General features: G+C 44.6%; 1 protein-coding gene across 2 annotated transcripts in view; it reads right to left on the bottom strand.

Annotated features, from left to right (window-relative positions):
* arhgap5 (Rho GTPase activating protein 5) overlaps positions 1–18,027 on the bottom strand; it is a 191,366-nt gene extending 173,339 nt beyond the window's left edge. Inside the window, exon 1 of one of the 2 annotated variants that reach the window (XM_039741922.1) lies at positions 17,803–18,027. The gene's annotated coding sequence lies outside the window, so the exon portion shown is untranslated. Of the gene's footprint in view, positions 1–17,114; positions 17,342–17,802 lie in introns of those variants that run through there. The other variant, XM_039741921.1, reaches the window with a different exon arrangement.
* Between the last annotated feature and the right edge of the window lie 762 nt (positions 18,028–18,789).

The raw sequence follows: 18,789 nt of genomic DNA, 5'->3' as shown, positions 1-18,789 counted from the left end.
TCCCTAATTGCTTCGGCACAATCCGAGACTGCACTGCTTCAAGAAGGACTAAGTGCCAAATGCAGCACGATGGTGTATCGGGGAGGCCAGCAATGGTGTGACGTATCAGGAAGGCAGGAGTCCTTTAATTGCTGGTATTGACACCAAAGTCAACATTTTAGGACCGACCAGTGTGACACGAGCGATGAAGCGGATTCAAGATGGGATGGCGGGTACCCAGGTGCACTAACCTTGCTCACTCTTAATATCTGAATTTTTAATCTCCCTGTGGAGCCCCTCTCTCTGGGTAGCTCAGACAAACTCAATCTGCTTGATTGGTTTCTTTACCAGGCTGAGCTGGTCTGGGTAGGGGAGCACTGATCATCGATATTTAAATGTTTATAAAAGGTTATCAAACACACAAAAAAGTAAAGGCTACCCATCCCTCAAACTCACAAACAGGACTTGTCATCCACTGGTCAAGTGTCCTGTCTTCAATTCGACAGCTCAGTCTCGTCTGAAAGCATTTGCTGCTCATCAACTACTCTGGCTTTCCAGAAGTATTAAATTAACAACATTCGAGTAAAAATGCCTAAGCTTCGGTACAAATGGACGACTTGACAAGTGGATCATGGGACACAAGATTTTTATTTTTCCATGGACATGTTGTTCAATATTTTCGCACCAAAGTACGATTTAGTTTCACGAGGCACGCCGAGTCGCATTTTACATTTGCAAAATGGTAGAAACAGAACAACTGGGGACGCAGTATTTGACTTGAGTATAAGTAACTTCTGGTTTCCTGTTGGTAGGCATTTATTCAAATCTATTTCAGGATGAGGCAAATCTAATTTAAGAGTTTTGTACCAATATGGCATTGTGATATTGTAGCAATTTTAAATCAACTTGCAACAAATGACCTTTGAATTATCGTAATAATAACTGAAAACTGGTGCTTGTGCGGAGCTGCAGCAATCCATGAGACAACAAAAACTACCACATCCCGACCTAACACACCCGCGGGCCAATACCGCACCGCCCAGTGAAGATGCGTTCTGCAGTACACGGGTAGAGCAGCTGATGATTTGTAATCCAAGCATAAAACGATGATATCTAACATCACTGATGTTTTGAATGACGACGTGAACTTTTAAAACATCACACAGCCCTAAAGTGCAACGTAGATAAAGCAGCTATGAAGAATAAGGAGCGCGGGTGTTTGGACCTCGCCAAAAGAAGACGAGCTTGTCTGTCTGATGTCTCGTGTGTTAATGCTGTCATTTAATTTGACATACTCGCCGTTTTTTTTTTTTTTTATGTAATACATGATCAGATGATTAGATTTGCAGTCGTGCAGACCCCTCGTGTAATGGAACATCAGCTTAACGCGACTGCTTTTACAAAAATCTACTCAGTCTTCTTAAAGCTCCGAATCCACAGTTGAGTTACTCCTCTAGATTCGGGCCAGTATCTCTACTGCTTCTTCATTACACTCCACCTAATTTGTATGCACTTCTGCTCGTTGTCTGTACTGTAGGCACCTGCGTTCGATAAAGACTCACGATGAAACCCCACGGAAGCTCACTGGATCAGTCAAACTACAATTTAAACCGGATTGCTTATGTTTAACATGTTCCCCACAGTCCAAGCAGACACAGAAAGGCAATGGATGGACTTTACTCATCTGATAAACTCATCCTCCCATGCTGAACTTATGCAAATAATTAAAGATAGGCTTAAGAAAACCGCGCAATCATTTGGGAATTCTGTCACGCTGTTGTGGGTAGAAAAGCAAAGGAGAAAAACAGGGAGATGGAGGGAATGAAAGCAGGTGGGAGACCAAAGACAAGGTGGGAGGAAAGCATCAGATGATTTGGAAAGTACGGGTCTCAACCCAAAGGATGCCCAGGGGAAAAACCAGTTAGACCCAGAAAATGGCTGTGAAACCAGTGCAGAGTCTTAAGATGGCAAGATCTTCCACTTCCAATGCAGTTGCTTCAGGTGCCCGCAGTCTCTCTACTAATTCAAAGGTAGACACTGAAAACCTACTTTGGATTCATTTGTGCGAGTTTTATATATTTTGGGGTGCTGAATTCAAAAATCAAACCCATTTTTTTTTTTAAAATCGTGCAACGTTTGATCACAAATGCTGTCACTGCTCCACTGACAGACTGAGGAGACCCCACACTATGTGACTCTTCACCTCCACCACAAACTGGTGAGGAAGGCAGGCTCTATTGTAGGCACGGAGCTGGACAGTTTGACATCCGTGGCAGAGCGACGGGCGCTGAGCAGACTCCTGTCAATCATGGAGAATCCACTGCATCCACTGAACAGGATCATCTCCAGACAGAGGAGCAGCTTCAGCGATAGACTGCTGTCACCGTCCTGCTCCACTGACAGACTGAGGAGACCCCACACAATGCGACTCAGGGGGGTAAACGTTAACATTGTACAAAGTTATTGTCCGTTATACCTGCATTGTCATCACTCTTTAATATTGTTTTTTATCAGCATGCTGCTGCTGGAGTATGGGAATTTCCCCTTGGGATTAATAAAGTATCTATCTATCTATCAAATAACATTTTTTAATTGTCAATTTATTGTCGTTGCACTGAAAACAACAAAGCTACAAGTACCTGGGGGAAGAATGAAAGCCCAAGACGGTGGAGAGTGACGGGAATTAAGGCCACTAATAGCTAACCAGGGTGATGGCCAATAAACCAGTTGTCTTGTGGTGCAGGGACAACAACCTACAACTCAACACCAGCAAGACAAAAGAGCTGGTGATAGACTTCAGGCATGCCAAGAAGCCTCCGAGACCAGTAACCATCCAGGAGGAGGACATGGAAGTGATGCAGAGCTAGAAGGACCACCAAACTGGACTGGTCAAAAAACACAGAGGAAGAAGACAAGAAGGACCAAAGCAGACTGGACTTGCTAAGGAGACTCGGTTCTTTTGAGGTGTGCAGTAAGCTGCTGGAAATGCTCCACCGGTCCATAGTAGCCTGTGTGGCATTCCATGCTGTGGTCTACAAGGGAAGCAGCTTGAGCTCAAAAGAAGCACAATACCTGAATAAACTTACCAAGAAAGTCTGCGCCATTCCAGGGGGCACCCCAGACACAATGGAAGCTGTTGTGGAAAAGAAGATGATGGCAAATTTGGATGCCATCCTGAAAAGTCCCCTTCCTGGAGGTGCTCTCTTTGATCACGGTGTGCTAAGAAGAGCCTCTGGGGGCCTCGTCCAGCCTCTGCTATAAGGAAATTCAACGCTTCTGCTCGATGTACTCGTCAACTTTATTTTTATTCATTTACATACATATCGATTCACCGATTGGCTGGCTGCACTGTCTGTATCCTTGTTTTTTGTGTCTCTGCTGCTCTGTGAATCGGATTATACCCATGGGGTTGGTAAAGTTTATCGAATTTTATCTGTGATTCTCTATATTCTATTTTAAAGATTTGAATGTAATATTTTCTAATATTAAGATCAATGTTTAAAGCAGCAGAACAGTTATTTTATTTTCACACTAGCTGTCCCCCTCGGCAACACCCTTGTTGTACTGAAACAGGACAAACTTTAAAAATCAGTAATAAAAAATAATAATTTGTATTGAGAAGAATTTATATTGATAGCTTCTGTATCCAATATTTTTTCGTAACCAATATTTTTTGTTTTGTTCTCGGGATGAATGTGATCTCTTTGCCAAAAATGTAAAAAGATATCTCTAGCCAAGCGAACTCTCCAACGTTAGACGTTGGCACTGTATCTGATTGTGTTCAGCTCCGACGGGAGAGCGTCCCCCACGTGGGGCGAAGGGCACGTGGCCGTGATATCTCCGCCAATCAGCAGGTACTCTCTAAAACGCACAGAGCGGTGATCTCTCTCTGAAAAACACCAAACGTTACTCCTTAACAATCTCTAGATGATAATGTCTGCTGAACAAACAGCAGAGAGGTAGAGCTACACGTAGAGCGATTCGAACGGAGGCTGGTGCGCAAACAAGGAGGGACCGCCTGGCTCCCTACTCCTGAGGTCCCGCATGACGCTCCCCTCGGCCTGCAGCCCGTCTCTTGGATTTGTGCAAATAAATCGGTGCTGCAACCGAACTGTAATAATTAGCGCAATAAGAGAAGACGCAAAATCAACTGGAATGTTCGAGCAAATTATAGAAAAAACCAAATCTAAATCCGTTAAGTAGCTCTCTTGGGAAAAGTGGAAGCATAGACGTTGGATTTTATTTATATTATATATATATATATATATATATATATATAAAAAACTACTTTATGATACGCGATTCATTTTCTCCCTTTGCGGATCTCCAACTGAAAACAAGCAAACCGTATCACAGACCTTCTCTTCCATATATAAATATATATATATACACACACATACATATATATTACACACACATATATATACAGTATATAGATAGTGACGATTCAAAGTTCTATGCATCTTACTGGGTCGGCAGTCAGGCCAAACATAACTCCTAGTAGGACAACAAAGCCAAGATTTGACACTGGGATCAGAAGGAATGGCTAGCTAGGAAAAAAGCTACATCTCAGTGCCACAAACATCATCAGACCAGAGCTTGTTGGATGGAGACACCGTGCTACCACCATCACTCCACATCAGGCAGGGATTAATGCAGCAGTTGATCAAAGCACCTCTCCAAAGATGTTTAATGGATTGGTCTCGGACGTTTCCAGGGCTGCCCGAGGATAAATCGAAAGAGATACCAGAACACGCATTCCTGATGCAGCATTTGATGTTGCAATGAACGACCTGGAAAGAGAGGCGCGAGTATCACTCACAGAAGTCATGTCTACGTTTTTAAAGTAACAAAGATCCAAATCACAAAGGTGTTGGGAAAAATGCAAGTTGGATGAAATAGATTGCAACACAAGTCTCAATGTTCACTTTTTGTTTTCTTGTGTACGAAGTATAGGGAAAGTATTGTAATCGTCCAGAGATTCAATGTCGAGATTTTGATGAATCTCGACTTTTTAGAACTCCCCATGTCTGAAAATATCATTTTTGGAGTTACGCCTGTGTGTGTGTGTGTGTGTGTGTGTGTGTGTGTGTGTGTGTGTGTGTGTGTGTGTGTATACACGATAACTTGAGTACACTTTCACTTCGGTCAAACAAATTTCGCATACAAGTATGAGGTACAAAACGTAGATTTCTATTAACTTTTTGGTTATTTCCGCTATACCTTTTATCGGTGCAGCTGCAGAGTCCGATTTATTCAACTTTACTTTTATAGTAATTGCCCAATATATTATTAATTTGATTTGTTTTCTTTACCGTACATAATATAACAATATAAATCCTTGTCTTGCGGTTTACTCCTCAACTATCCATCCCCATATCTGAGTATACGAGAATGGCGAGGGGAGAGCACTCCCAATTTTCGCATTTGCACTTGAAATTTTTCCCTGAAACTCTTAGAGCGGGGCGTGAAGGACCAGGGAAAAGAATAGCAAGTGCTTGGAAAGAAGTCGTGAACTTCTTAGGATGTCAGGATGATGGCGGACTACCGCTGTATGATTCACAGGGACGCACCAGAAGAGGAGGACAAAAGGCAGGTCACCAAACGAAAAAACAAGAATAGTTCTGGGGAAGTCAAAGAATATGCGTTGTTGTCTTTACAAATATTTTTTTTAAATATTAGACTGACTAAATGTTTTCATATCAAATTGATTTTAGAGTAATACTGTATAAATGAATGGTGTAATTTGTTAAATTTGAACTGCGTTTCATTTCAAATTTGTACTTAAATGGGACGCGGTGAAAACATTCTGATTATTTTTTTTTATTGTGTTCATGAATGCAAATAAAAATAACTCTTCACAATTCAAACCCCACTTTTTACGACTTTAATTTTGCAGGCCTGTGATTTATTGCATTTCCAATCAGGATTATTCCCAGATGACTTAAAACAGTCGTGGATTGAAAAGGTGGTGTAACCACTACACGTGGGCCGTGTGTGCCAGTCTAAGGAAATTCCCAAACCGACCAGAGACGTTCATGTTGGATTTAATGAGGTGAGTGAGGCAGGGAGTCATAAATCTGCACTTCCCACTACAAAACAAGACAGACAGCAGATGAGCTGACCGCTTCAGTTCGAGAAGAGCAACTCCAGCCCCCTGAACAAGTGCAGGCAGCGTCCGATTGCAGCGTGCAGGACGTGTCGGAGCAGGCAGCCTTCTCGAAAGCCGCCATTCTCTAACCACTTCCTCATTTTAGGTACCACATAAGAGGAATGCTCAAGGTGTCTGATGGAGCGTACTGCTTTCTCTAAAGCAACAGAGAGCTTCGACCAAAATATACGCGACATTAGTGAAAATCCGAAAGGGCCTCAAAGTTTGGTCATTTTTTTGCGTAAAAAAGACAAAAGTACAACTCCACGTTAAAACTGCTGCCAGTCTGCCCTGAAATAAGTGAATACTCTTATCTACTCTTCCTGCTTTTAAGCTACTTAAAAATCAGTCAGGCAGTCCTTTCCTAACCCGCTTAGGCCTGAACATTTTTGGTGGTATGGGGGGTGTTGGAGCCTATCCCATCAAATACAGAACGCAAGGCAGGAACAAACTCCTGGATTGGTCTCGTCTGTTACGGGAGATGGACATCCGAGATGGAACTCCGCCAGCTGTGGTGTCATTTTACCTTTTTGTGTTATCATCTCGAGGTATCCTGAATTAACTCAACCCGAGGGCCTTTGATTACAGCATATACAAGTATATATAACTAGGACTGGCAGAAAAAAGACACGGAAAAGACAGCTAAAGCTTCGTCTAAGTTGAAATAGGCCTCAAGTTCAAGTTCAACATACAGCCTGGCCGAGACTGACCTGGAGCAGATAGGCGAAAAAATGGATCTCCGGGCACCTGACGCTGCAGCAGCGCCTCCGGCTGAGAGCGAAAATGGGAGCAAGTCGGGCTGGGAGACCTCGTCGATTCCAGAAGGTTCATTGAAACTGAAAATGGCCTTTTTTTCTGTGCTGTCAACTACCCCTGAGGTGGGCTGGCGCCCTGCCCAGGGTTTGTTTCCTGCCTTACGCCCTGTGTTGGCTGGGATTGGCTCCAGCAGACCCCTGTGACCTTGTAGTTAGGATATAACGAGTTGGATAATGGATGGATGTCAACTACCCACAGCGGGCCAGTGCCACCAACTCCGACTGGGCTTGCTACTCCATCTGCGGAGCTCGGAGGAGGAACAAACTCTGGATTGGGTGCCAGTCCATTGCAGGGTCTACACACACACCCCCCAAAAAATCACACACTAGGGCCAATTTAGGATCGCCAATTCACCTAACCCGCATGTCACGGGACTGTAAGTTTTCAAATAAGGTAAGAGCGGACCACATGTCATGTAAATACAACAACAACAACATTTATTTCTATTGCACATTTTCATACAAACAGTAGCTCAAAGTGCTTTACATAATGAAGAATAGAAAAATAAAAGACACAATAAGAAAATAAAATAAGTCAACATTAATTAACATTGAATAAGAGTAAGGTCCAATGGCCAGGGTGGACAGAAAAAACAAAAAAAACTCCAAAATCTGTAGGGATTCCAGACCACGAGACCACCCAGTCCCCTCTGGGCATTCAACCTCACATAAATGAAACAGTCCTCTTTGGATTTAGGCAAATAAAAGACTACAAGCACGTAAGTACCGTTCATTCAGTTTCATTCAACTTCCTTATTACAGTACAAAGATCCATGGCTATCCCAGCAGCCACCGACCCAAGCCGATGAGACTGCTGCTCGCAGAGCGCAAACACACACGCTCATAATGTAAAAATCAAAAGTCGCCAATGAGTCGAACTTGCATGTCTTCAGAAAGCATGAAAGCGCGAGGAGAATAAACTCCACATGGATAACAAGCAGCTGTGCAATTTGAACTTGGTGCCTACCAGGGCTGCATGGGCGCCAGAACAGGACTGCAAACCCCAACTTTTAAAATGGCACAGTGTCACCCTTTTGGGATTTTTAGTAGCGGACGTAAACATCAGGTTTCCTCGTAATCACTCATCCCCTCTCTCCCTTTCCCACAACAATTCCCTTTTGCGGTTGTGGAAAAACATCAGTTTCAATAAGAACATCAGAACAATCTGGATGAGGACAGGCCATTCAGCCCAACACAGCTCGCCAGTCCTGTCCACCTAATTCTTACAAAATAACATCAAGTCGTGTCTTGGAAGTCCCTAAAGTCCTACTGTCTACCACACTACTTGGTCACGTATTTCAACTGCCTGTGGTTCTCCGAGTGAAGAAAAACTTGCTAAGGTTTGTGTGACATTTACCATACATAGTTTTCTAACTGTGTGCCCGTGTTCTTGATGAACTCATTTTGAACTCACCGTCTCGATCCACTGGACTGATTCACTTCATCATTTTAAACACTTCAGTCAGATCTCCTCTTCATCTCTGTGAAGGCTCAGCTCTTTTAATCTTTCACTCATAACTCATCCCCTGTAGCCCTGGACTCAGCCTAGTCGCTACTCTCAGGACGTTTTCTAGTGCTGCTGTGTCTTTATGGAGACCAAAACTCACCAGTGTGTTATAAAGCTTGAGCAGAACCTCCTGTGACTTGTACTCCCCACGTCAAGGCGCTATATAACCTGACATTCTGTTAGCCTTCTTAATGGCTTCTGAACACGGCCTGGCAGTTGAGAGTGTCAAATCCACTACGACTCTCAAGTCCTTCTCATAAGGCGTACTTTCAGTTTTCTGACCACCATCTGTGTATTCAAACCTCACACTTTTACTTCCTACATGTAATCCTTCATATTTACTGACATTAAACTTCATCGGCCACAATTCAGGCCAAGACTTTGTAACAATTCAACAAGTTTGATATTAAGTGCCAATCCACCTAAGCTTGATATCATCTGCAAACTCCACCACTTTATCGTTTATACTGTACACTTATTCAAATCATTTATACACATTAAAACAGCAGCAGCATTGTTACAGACTTAAATCCCAAACTTGGGCAGATTTGGGTACAAAAAAGGAGTCCGCTGATTACCTCTGGCAGGGATGAAGTGCCTGGTGTCTCGTACGTTGAGAGCTTTCAATCAACACATGAAACACAAACAGAGGAGTCGCCAGAAATTGAGGAGCCCAAGGTTTTCTGTACCGACTCCAGAGCTCTGGCACAAGGGAGGCGAGTAATTATGTGGCACACCAGGTAGGCTGGTGTTAGACTGGGGGGGTTATGAAATTATTTGTTATTTGCAGGGCTGTGGAGTCGGAGACAATTTTGGGTACCTGGAGTCGGAGTCGGCAAAAAGTTAACCGACTCCGACTCCTACTAAATTTAAATGGGAATTAAAAAAGAAAGTTGAAATGTCCCAATTCACAAACAGTCATAATGAACTACTTCTCTGCTGTAAGAATAAAGCCCAATGCATGCAGTGCATAATGTTACCACAAAACGAACATGTCAAGTAACCATGAAGCACGCTTTTCATTGACTGTATGCGTCACTATATGGGATGTAATGCACAGCTAAGGTGCGGCACCGCTTTCCATTGTGTCGTGTTCCACTGTTACTGTGAACTGTGAACCTAGCCTAAAGCCCCCCATACATTTACAGATGCACTGCCGATTTTTCGGCCGTTCAACGAGTCATCACGTGTCAAACGCCTGAAAAATCATCTGGTGTGTTCTCAGCTCCGTCGGCTCCCCTTCGCTATGCGCTAGTGAAGGAGCCGAGAACACAGATCTCCCTACCGGTCTCCAGCAGAGGCTCGTCCTGCTGATCAGCTGGCCGGTGACTGACACAAAGCACTAAACTTCCGGCTGGCTGACAGAGGAGACGGCCACCGCAGCAGACAGAGGCGTCACGTTACTTTGGATGGGGGCTGTGGTCGAGATTTTCGGCAAGCTGGATCTGCCCGTCCATGTGGATACCCGCTATCTGCGGCCGCCAATCAATTGCCGCGATTGTACACGCACATCGGTCGGTGGCAAAATCGGCCACGGATCGCTGCGTATTTGGGGGCCTTAACTCTCGCTGATAATTAGGTAAATGTTTGTTGCAGGACTAGAGACACTTTAAAGGGAACCCGAGGTCAGAGGAATATGGAGGCTGCCATATTTATTTCCTTTCCTTTAACTATAACCGTATTCCAAGTTTAATATAGGTTTTCCAGATATTGTTTTTAGTTCATATAGTTAAGCTTTTTTTTTTTTTTTTTTTAAAGTTAAAACTACCAAAGAATGTGGTTTGTATTTTTGAACCAATACATTTCCTGTTCCTGATTTTTATGCCTGCTATTACTATCCAGACACTTGTTTAAAAAAAATAAATAAATAAACAAAACCTTGTTTTCATTGTGTTTGTCTTTAATCTGGCATTATAGTCGAGTGTTGGCTTCCTAGCCAGTAGTTCTGTGGTGAAATGACATGCATGTTGCCTTCCTTTCCTTCAATGGATGTAGAAAATACATTAGCATAGTAAATACATACAGAGGAGTCGGAGTCGGGAGATTTAGAAACAGAGGAGTCCGAGTCGGAGCATTTATCTACCGACTCCACAGCCCTGGTTATTTGCTTCTGAACCGTTTTAATAATAATAATACATTTTATTTATATAGCGCCTTCCACATGCTCAAGGCGCTTGGTAACGGTACTGAGGCCTGAAAGCTGGTATCGATGCTGAAGTAGCAGTCCAACACTACAGCCCACAGCTCTGCTGTCAAACTGCTTAACTGTCCACCCCTATCCATTCTCGATGTGAAGCACTTTGAGTAGTGAGAAAAGCGCTATACAAATGTAAAGAATTATTATTATCATCATCATCTCAGATGCTGGGAGCACTGGAATCTTTGGATGGAAGGGTTTGCTGGTCAGACTGGACAGCCCAGCACAGGCTCTATCACAGAATGCCCAGGAGGTGGTGGGCAGCCAGTTGGCGGAGGTCCCCCGGAGTGTGACTGAGCCACACTTTGTCTTTGACTTTCTCCGTTTTAACTGATTGTGGACCATCCAAAACCCCCAAGATGCTGACTGACTTGTGCCGCCCCCATCAGTGCCCACATCCTCATTTGTCTACTGGCTAGAGTTTGACATTAAAGTTATGGATGGATGGATGGATACTGCATCCATAACTTTAATTGCATTTCAAAACTTGTGTCTTTACGTGTATTGATCTGGGAAAGTTTACACTTAGGCTTTCCCTGAGAATGTGTCACAGCGCTCTGTCCCTGCGCTCCGTGAAGAGAGCCACACACAACCAAACTGAATTGAACTGAAGCCACCATGCCAGGTCACCGGTGAAGCTGACAATTCGTCTTCACTTCTTTTATGCAAAACAACAACGGAGGTCATGAGCCTTGTGCAGACGTTTCAGGGATCCTTAACCAGGATGAGATGCTTTACATGCGATCGCTCGCTGTAGGTCGGTTAGATTGGAGGCGAGGAATGTGGAGTGGTGATGCTGCGGCACTAATCACCCCAACAGCAGCGGGTTATAAAATGCAGCCGTAGCGTGTCCATACACAACTTGATGCGGATTTTCCTGCGTTATAAATATTTCTTTCATCATCGACGAACAACCCTGCTCCACAAAGCCCCACTCTGAGGGGGTCACTCTGAGCTCAACTGCTTTTCAGGTTTAGCGGAGGTCACTTTCTCAAAAAACTGACTTTATAAGGGCTTGGCATTTCAAAATCTGGGCCAGACGGAGGTCCTTAATGGTTCTCCCTGCGTTTATGTTGGTTTCCTAACACAGTCTATCAAGTTGGGAGTGCAAATAAAAAGGGGGGGAATGAAAACAAATCATGAACGCCGCGCTCTCCGACACACTAAAGGTCATGCATGTCACATGGTGTAGCCTCTATTTACACAATCTTAGCAATTCTGAGGGGCACATTTAGTGAAGCCAGTCGTGTAATGCGACGTGCCCAAGTTTGAGTTCATCGTTATTCGTACGGGTGGCTCCGTGTGCATGACAACCAACGACCAATTAATGCTCATCCAGAAGTACAACGCAGTGACGAGGAGTTTATGACTTTACAAATAAGAGAGAAGCCCGTCTGTCTGACGTCGCACGTTTTACCCACCACAACAGAACAGAAAAAGAATTTCAGTGACTGCAGCAGAACTTGTTCTACCTGCTCGAACCCTTCATACAACGCTGGCTCCATCAGAGAGCCTGTTATTGGCTGTCATGACATATGACAACATGTCACGTGCTGGAAAGTCGTCATGCATGCAGTGAAGTAAACCGACATGGCCTGGTAACTAAATCAGCAGCGGCATTCAGCAAGTCTGACATACCCAACAACTACAAGTCACGTAATGAGACATCAGCTTAACACGGAGGACTTTCAGCCAACAGAATTATTCAGCAGATGCGTGATAAGAAACATTCCATCATACCAACGGCAGGCAATACACGACTTACACCAAACACATTTTAGTCACCAATGCAATACACTTGACCCAGCACTTCTGCCGACGTTTTTCTTACAATCTCTACCGCCTCCCGTGATTTTTTTCCATGAGTAGAAAATTGCGTTCCCTTCAGTTTCGATTGAAAAAGAAGTCCAGTCACAGAGTGATCTAGTGAATTTGGGGGTTGTGAAAGAACCACCACAAAAGCTTTTGGTCAGAAACTCTTTTTAACTGACAACGTGATGTGGGCAGGTGGTTTTAAATTGCAGCTTTTACGAGCGCCACATCACTCCAAATGTGTCCCGCATACGCCTCAGCAGTCCAGTGAAACGTCGTCTGTTCACGAGGTAACAATTAACAAGTTTGCCAAAAAAGGGATCATCGTTGTTTCGATGTTCAACATGACCTGGCGTGCTTTTTTCGGCACATGCAAGTGTGACTGTAGACAAAATGTCAGAAATCCGCACTCGACCAACTCGGCACGATGCCACTCGGCAGATGGATTATCGAGATTGTAGGCGTCCGGTACCTAGCAGCACAGTCGATAACTACGCCTTAATCCCATTCTATTGACAGATTCCAGGATTGAGTGCCCCTTGCTGAATGCCGCAATGTGACTGGGACAGTCAAGTCAGGCGTTTTATTTCTTTATCATCATACTTTGAGAGGGGGTTGCTGGTTTGTCAATATAATAATTAATTTATTACGCTTCTATAAAAAGTTTAGTCTCCCCCTAACCTGTCCTGCCTCACCTATTGTAATTTGTTTATTTACCCGATAAAAGGGGTCATTTTTGCTTCACCCCTAAAAATGATAGACTGGCTGGGCCTGGCGTTGTACCCAACTCAATACCACCCTGTGCTGGAATAAACGTTGACTCCGATTATACGGGGTGATTCAAAAAGATTCATCCGACTACAAAGCGCCATATTTTTACAACCGTGAGGTGCCTAGAAGGCAATCAGATACCAAAGAGTGGGAGTTTCTGACTGTTACCAGAAGATGGCTCCCTCCCTCACCGCTGGATTGGCAGTACAGGAGCCCCCCTGATCACCACATGTCACACGGTGTGATTGTTTTTTGTCATCGCGGTACGTTAAGGATTCTATTTACATGCCACCACTCACAACAACACTGGATGATCTCCGAAATCACATTGAAGGAGCCGTCCCAAGTACAGCGACACTCGACATGCTCAGTTGACTACGGGATGAATTTGACTAATCACGTTGATGTCGTCCATACGTAGGTCAATTGTCAAATGACATAATAAACTTTACGCTCACCTAAACCATTTACAATTTACTGCACCGCTCTGTAATGATTTACAAGTGGAATAAATCATTTTGAAATCGGATGAATCGTTTTGAATCCCCCGGTATTAAAAAATAAATATAAAAAAAAAAAAATGAAGAATCAGGTTTGAAAAATTGGAAAAGGGGTAAAGGGGAAAGTTATGAGACCTGACAAGTTAATGCAAGGGCGAAGGGTAAAGCGTACAAAGCGGTGGTCAGTATGGATCAGACGCGCGAGCGGTTAAAAAGGTGCGTGAAAGGAAACAGAAATGAGGAGGCAGCGAGTGTGTTCACATGCGCTGTAATTACCCGGCTATTCACAGGAGCCTGCTTTCTGAAATGCCATGTAAAGTGTTATTCCGCTCAGAGAGTCCAGGTTAACATTTCTCTGCGAATAACCCAGCTATGTGGCCACGTAAACCCTTAATCAGGTTACACTTGAGGATTTGGTAGTCTGCGCACGTTTGCTGCTCTCTGATCGCCTGCGCACTTATTACCTTCGCACACGCTTTCAAAAGCCACGGGCAGAAGCGTCCACAACCTAAATTTCCTGAGGCAAATGCACAAGTGATTGTATTATTACGACTCCCGGTCACGATATTTCAGAAACCGCCAACATTTCTGGTGATGAGCTGAACGCACAGTGCGGAGCACAGCGGCACCATCTCGAGAACAGTGTCAGGGGTAACAGGTTAATAGTTAACATGCATTACGTAGTCCGATCACATGTTCAACTAACCTAACGCAATACTGTACTGGTTTTATTTAAGGAAAAATACCTGCGTTCTTCTTATCCCATCAGACATGCACACATACAGGTACGCCGCTGCATTTTAGGGCTCAATCGTACAGAAAAGCGTGTGCCGCGTGCAATCTGGTAAGACACACAAATTAGTAACGTGTCACTTTAGTTTAGTTTGATACAGTGGTGTTGAAACAGTGTGGTTTGGTGACGCAGCGGCTAGTGTCCATAACGGTCAGGGATGTAAAGAGTAATGAATGTGTTTAACAGCACATGAAGGACATAAGAGATTTGAAAAACAAGAGGAGATGGCCATTTGGGCAATGCCCGGTGGGCCATGGCCTCTAGTCTGGTCATACGCCGGCTGTTTCATGAAATAAATTTTATGTACTGGTTACTGTTTGACATTAAAATTAATGTTCTAAACCACAACTGCAATTTATATAGGCCGATACACCATATTACATCATCAAGTTGTTTAAGTTGTCAGTACACAACGTCGCAGCGCTGTTTCGATAGCGCTACATTTCGGTTAGCATATACATTACAAGGTGCTACTCCATTTGAAGCTCTTAACTGATGCTTACAAGCTCCTGCGAACGCTGCCTGTGTCGTAAGTGCAGTGTGAAAGATCATTCTCTGCGTTCAAGGGAATCAAAAGCCGCCTGAGAGGCACAATGACGCAAGAACATCTTGAGGCTTTCATGTTCATGTCGGTGGTGAAAAGTATCCTATAGCCAAACTTGTGGCTGCTAAAAGCAGTGAACTGCGTAAGCTACTAGAGTACTGGCACTTGGACATGACATTGACATCTGACATGTACTCGAATGACGTGTAAGCCGTGTTACTACATTTTTATTTTTCATTGAATGTTACTTCTAAGCATGTCGTCAAACTTGAAGTTGTGTCTAAACAACAGTGTAAAGATTAAGTCTGGCAACAGTTTAGATGGAGTTCATATCATAGGGGCTCATAGTAAGTAGCAGGCCGCGTACTCATCACAGATTTTAAGAAAATGACAATGAACAACAGGCCGAGTGGGTCGAACTCGTCACCTCACTCGTTGGCCGCTCCTGGAGACCACTCAATCCATCGAGCCCTAATAGCTAAGCTGTCTGAATATGTCAGCCAGATTCTTCTTGATGGACTAATGGCCTATAAAATAAAGGAGTGAACAATTTATAAAACACAAGAAAATGACCACAGGCTTTGTGCCCGTTTTCACGCTCATGGTGGCGGATGTTGACATTTAACTCTCTTTTTTGCCGAAGGAGAACTCCAGAAGTGTACCTGCACAGGTAAACAGGGATATTTAAGAAAGCCGCTTTCTGCCTTAACCAGGTTACTCACTCGTGAAGACATTTATGTGTGGAGTTGCAAAGCTTGAGAGAATCAAGAGTTACAATTAAAGTTGGGGAAGTCTCAAAAGAAAATATAGGAAAGAAGCTTAAGTACACAATGAGAAGGATCGTGGATATGTAGGCGAAGAGGACAACCAAAGAATACGAGGATGGACTGTGTGAAGCTGGGGTCCTAAGAGAGAAAGGGGTGTCAAGCGAGAGAAGTGAACAATCCAGCAGACTAGATGGTTAAACACAGCGACACCACATGCACAAGAATAAGCGATAATCAATTAATGAGCAGCACCCTAAGACGGTTTTATCGACTGCCATCTCTAACGTGTGTACGCACACATCAGCTGATGTAACGTCGTCCCGTCCAGAGTACGTTCAAGCTTGCCCTGTTCTCCTCGCGGCTAAATTGTAAATAAAAAATGCAACGATGAAAAGAAAAAAATATATACATATATGATCTGCTATTCGGGATGTGAAAGGAAAAACTGAACTTCCAGGAGCCACCGAATGCCTGGCGCTCGCCCGATCCACACTGGAATCCACAAGTCCAAGTGGGCTCCCCCTTCGCGAGGTGTGTCGCCGTTCGAGCTCTTAAAATTCCACACTTGCCCCCCGAGGTTTATTTTCTTTCTGCATTCATGTATTTATTATTTTAATGGCTGGGTCTTCCCTCAAGGACTGCCCGCCTTACTTCATGGGAAGGCTGCACAATAACGTGTGACGCTGGAGTTTTGTTTAGGATCAGTCAATTCGTTAAAAAAAAAAAAAAAATCTCGCCTCACAAAATCACCACTCGCAGAAGGGGGATCGGTGGTGGTGGGGGGAGAAGACGGGTTCGGCTTCGGTCAAGTAGCCGCCGAGCTTTCTGGTTTTATTTTTTTTTTTATTTATTTATTTGCTATTCGCCCCTGTGGGCCTGCTTTGCATCATCACCTGGCCGGACAGGCTCGACTAGCAATCTGCAGCCTAAAAGAGAGGCACACGGCGGGCGCACCTATCTGTCCGGCCGGCCGGCCGGTCCCTCGCTCGGCCGCGTCAGTCCGTCCGCACGCCTGCACGCCTGCCTGCCTGCCTGCCTGCCTGCCCGCCTCAAGTCTACGGTACGTCCGTGTGCGTCTCTGCTGTCTGTCCCCTCAAACCTGTCAACGTCTGCTGTTCCGAATACACCGTGAAACGGCCGGGGAGGCGCCTTACTGACAGCACCTGGCTAACCAGACTGGTTCCAGCCAGTCCCCTTAATGTATTCCTATCCCATTCCATTGAGTAGCAAAGTCTTCACAGTTTGATCCTGAAAAGAAGGGGGGAAAATCTCTCCTACCTAACATGGTCGCTCCCAGCTCCTCCGACGCGAACGAGCGGCGGCATTCCTCGCGCTTTTCCTATTTCCCAGTCAGCCCGGTATAGTCTCTTCTCCTCAGCGTTCAAAACATCCTCGAGTGGTGCACAGATAATCCCTGAACGGTTCCGTTAAGTTTTTTCGGGTGAATCCTTTTTTTACGGTACGCGTAACCCGAGCCTCTCTCTCTCTCTCTCTCTCTCTCTCACACTCACACTCACTCACTCACTCCTCGCTCGCTCGCTCGCTCACCCCCCCTCTCTCTCTCTCTCTCTCTCTCTCTCTCTCTCTCTCGCTCCCTCCCCTCTCGCTCCACTTCGGTAATGGCGGCGAATCCTGAGCCCGCTCTGCCGCTCGCTCTCTCTCCCAGTCGCGCGCGCACGCGCACACTTCTTTCACCCGCGCGCTCTCTCACGGTCCTTAACTTTCCTGTCTGGTTTTAGGATACGCGCAGAGAAGCGCGCACTCCTAACCAGTATCGCTCCGAGTACGCGCGTCAAGAAAAAAAAAAGAGGCGCTGCGCACGGAGGAATGTGTGCAGGCGCGCGCACACGCGTGCGTGCGCTCCCTCGCTGGCTGGCCGGCCGGCCAGATAGCTAGCTGGCTGATCGAGGTGAGCACGACGTGAACTTAGCCCCCGCATAAATTAAACAAATAAATTATGACTCACAAGAGTTGGCGAGCTAGGGCGTAGCAGACCCGATTCTTCGTTCCGCCTGCCTCCTTGTAAAATAGTTGCTATTCCCTTTTTCTTTTTTTTTCATTCCAGTGTGCTTAACGCCAAGTTCCTATTCGTCATGGTTACGTAGCAAGGCCGGTCTGAGTGCGCCCGGACCCCTCCGTGTTTTACGGTTTATTATCTCGTGTCTCCTACGGCCCTGAAGTTAGCAGCTTATTCTCGAGCAGCCAGCATTAATTCACTAAGCTTATGCAAACCAAAACTTATTATTCGTTAGCAATAAGACAGCATATTCTATGACGTATATGCCCATTTGCTTAATAAGTTAATAAGCACCCACATGGGTACAAAAGAGCTATTTGGATCACCCTACTTTTCACAGTTTTGTGTCAATCAGACTGGCAAAGTTGGTATACCCAAATATTTAATGAATGTGATTTACTTGGATGTTTACCGGGAGATGCAAACAGTTAAATGAAGTTGGCAAGTACCTGCATCAAATGGACTGGCAAAGTTGGCATATGGGCACTTATGTGACATGGGCTGGCAAAGCTGGCATAGCCCCATATCTAAAGAATGGGGTTTACTATGATGTCCCCACACACAATAGTAACATCGTCCATCTGCCCACTAAGGTCCACCAATTCTGGTCATCCCGTTGTGCTCCAAATCAGCCTGTGCTCTATGGGTGACAGAGAACTCCATTTTATATTCCTAAATTATTGAGATCAGACAACTCAATTTATTTTTTCCACAAAAACTTCAAACTCATTTGGTCAGGATGGCTGTGACTTTGCGACCCGTCCTCCTACTGTAGTTTGCCATCTCTGTCCAGATGCCCAGGAAGATTTGTGTTTGTATCACAAATTGTCTTATTTGTTCAGGGTTTTCTTGTAGTTTTCATATTTTTGTATTCTATTTTATTGTTGTTTATTTGATTTCAATGGTGTGTATGTCCCATAATTATCTTTCTTTAGT

The sequence above is a fragment of the Polypterus senegalus genome, chromosome 18 (assembly GCF_016835505.1).
Source record: "Polypterus senegalus isolate Bchr_013 chromosome 18, ASM1683550v1, whole genome shotgun sequence".
NCBI lineage: Eukaryota > Metazoa > Chordata > Cladistia > Polypteriformes > Polypteridae > Polypterus > Polypterus senegalus.
This window is presented reverse-complemented; position numbering and strand designations above follow the sequence as displayed.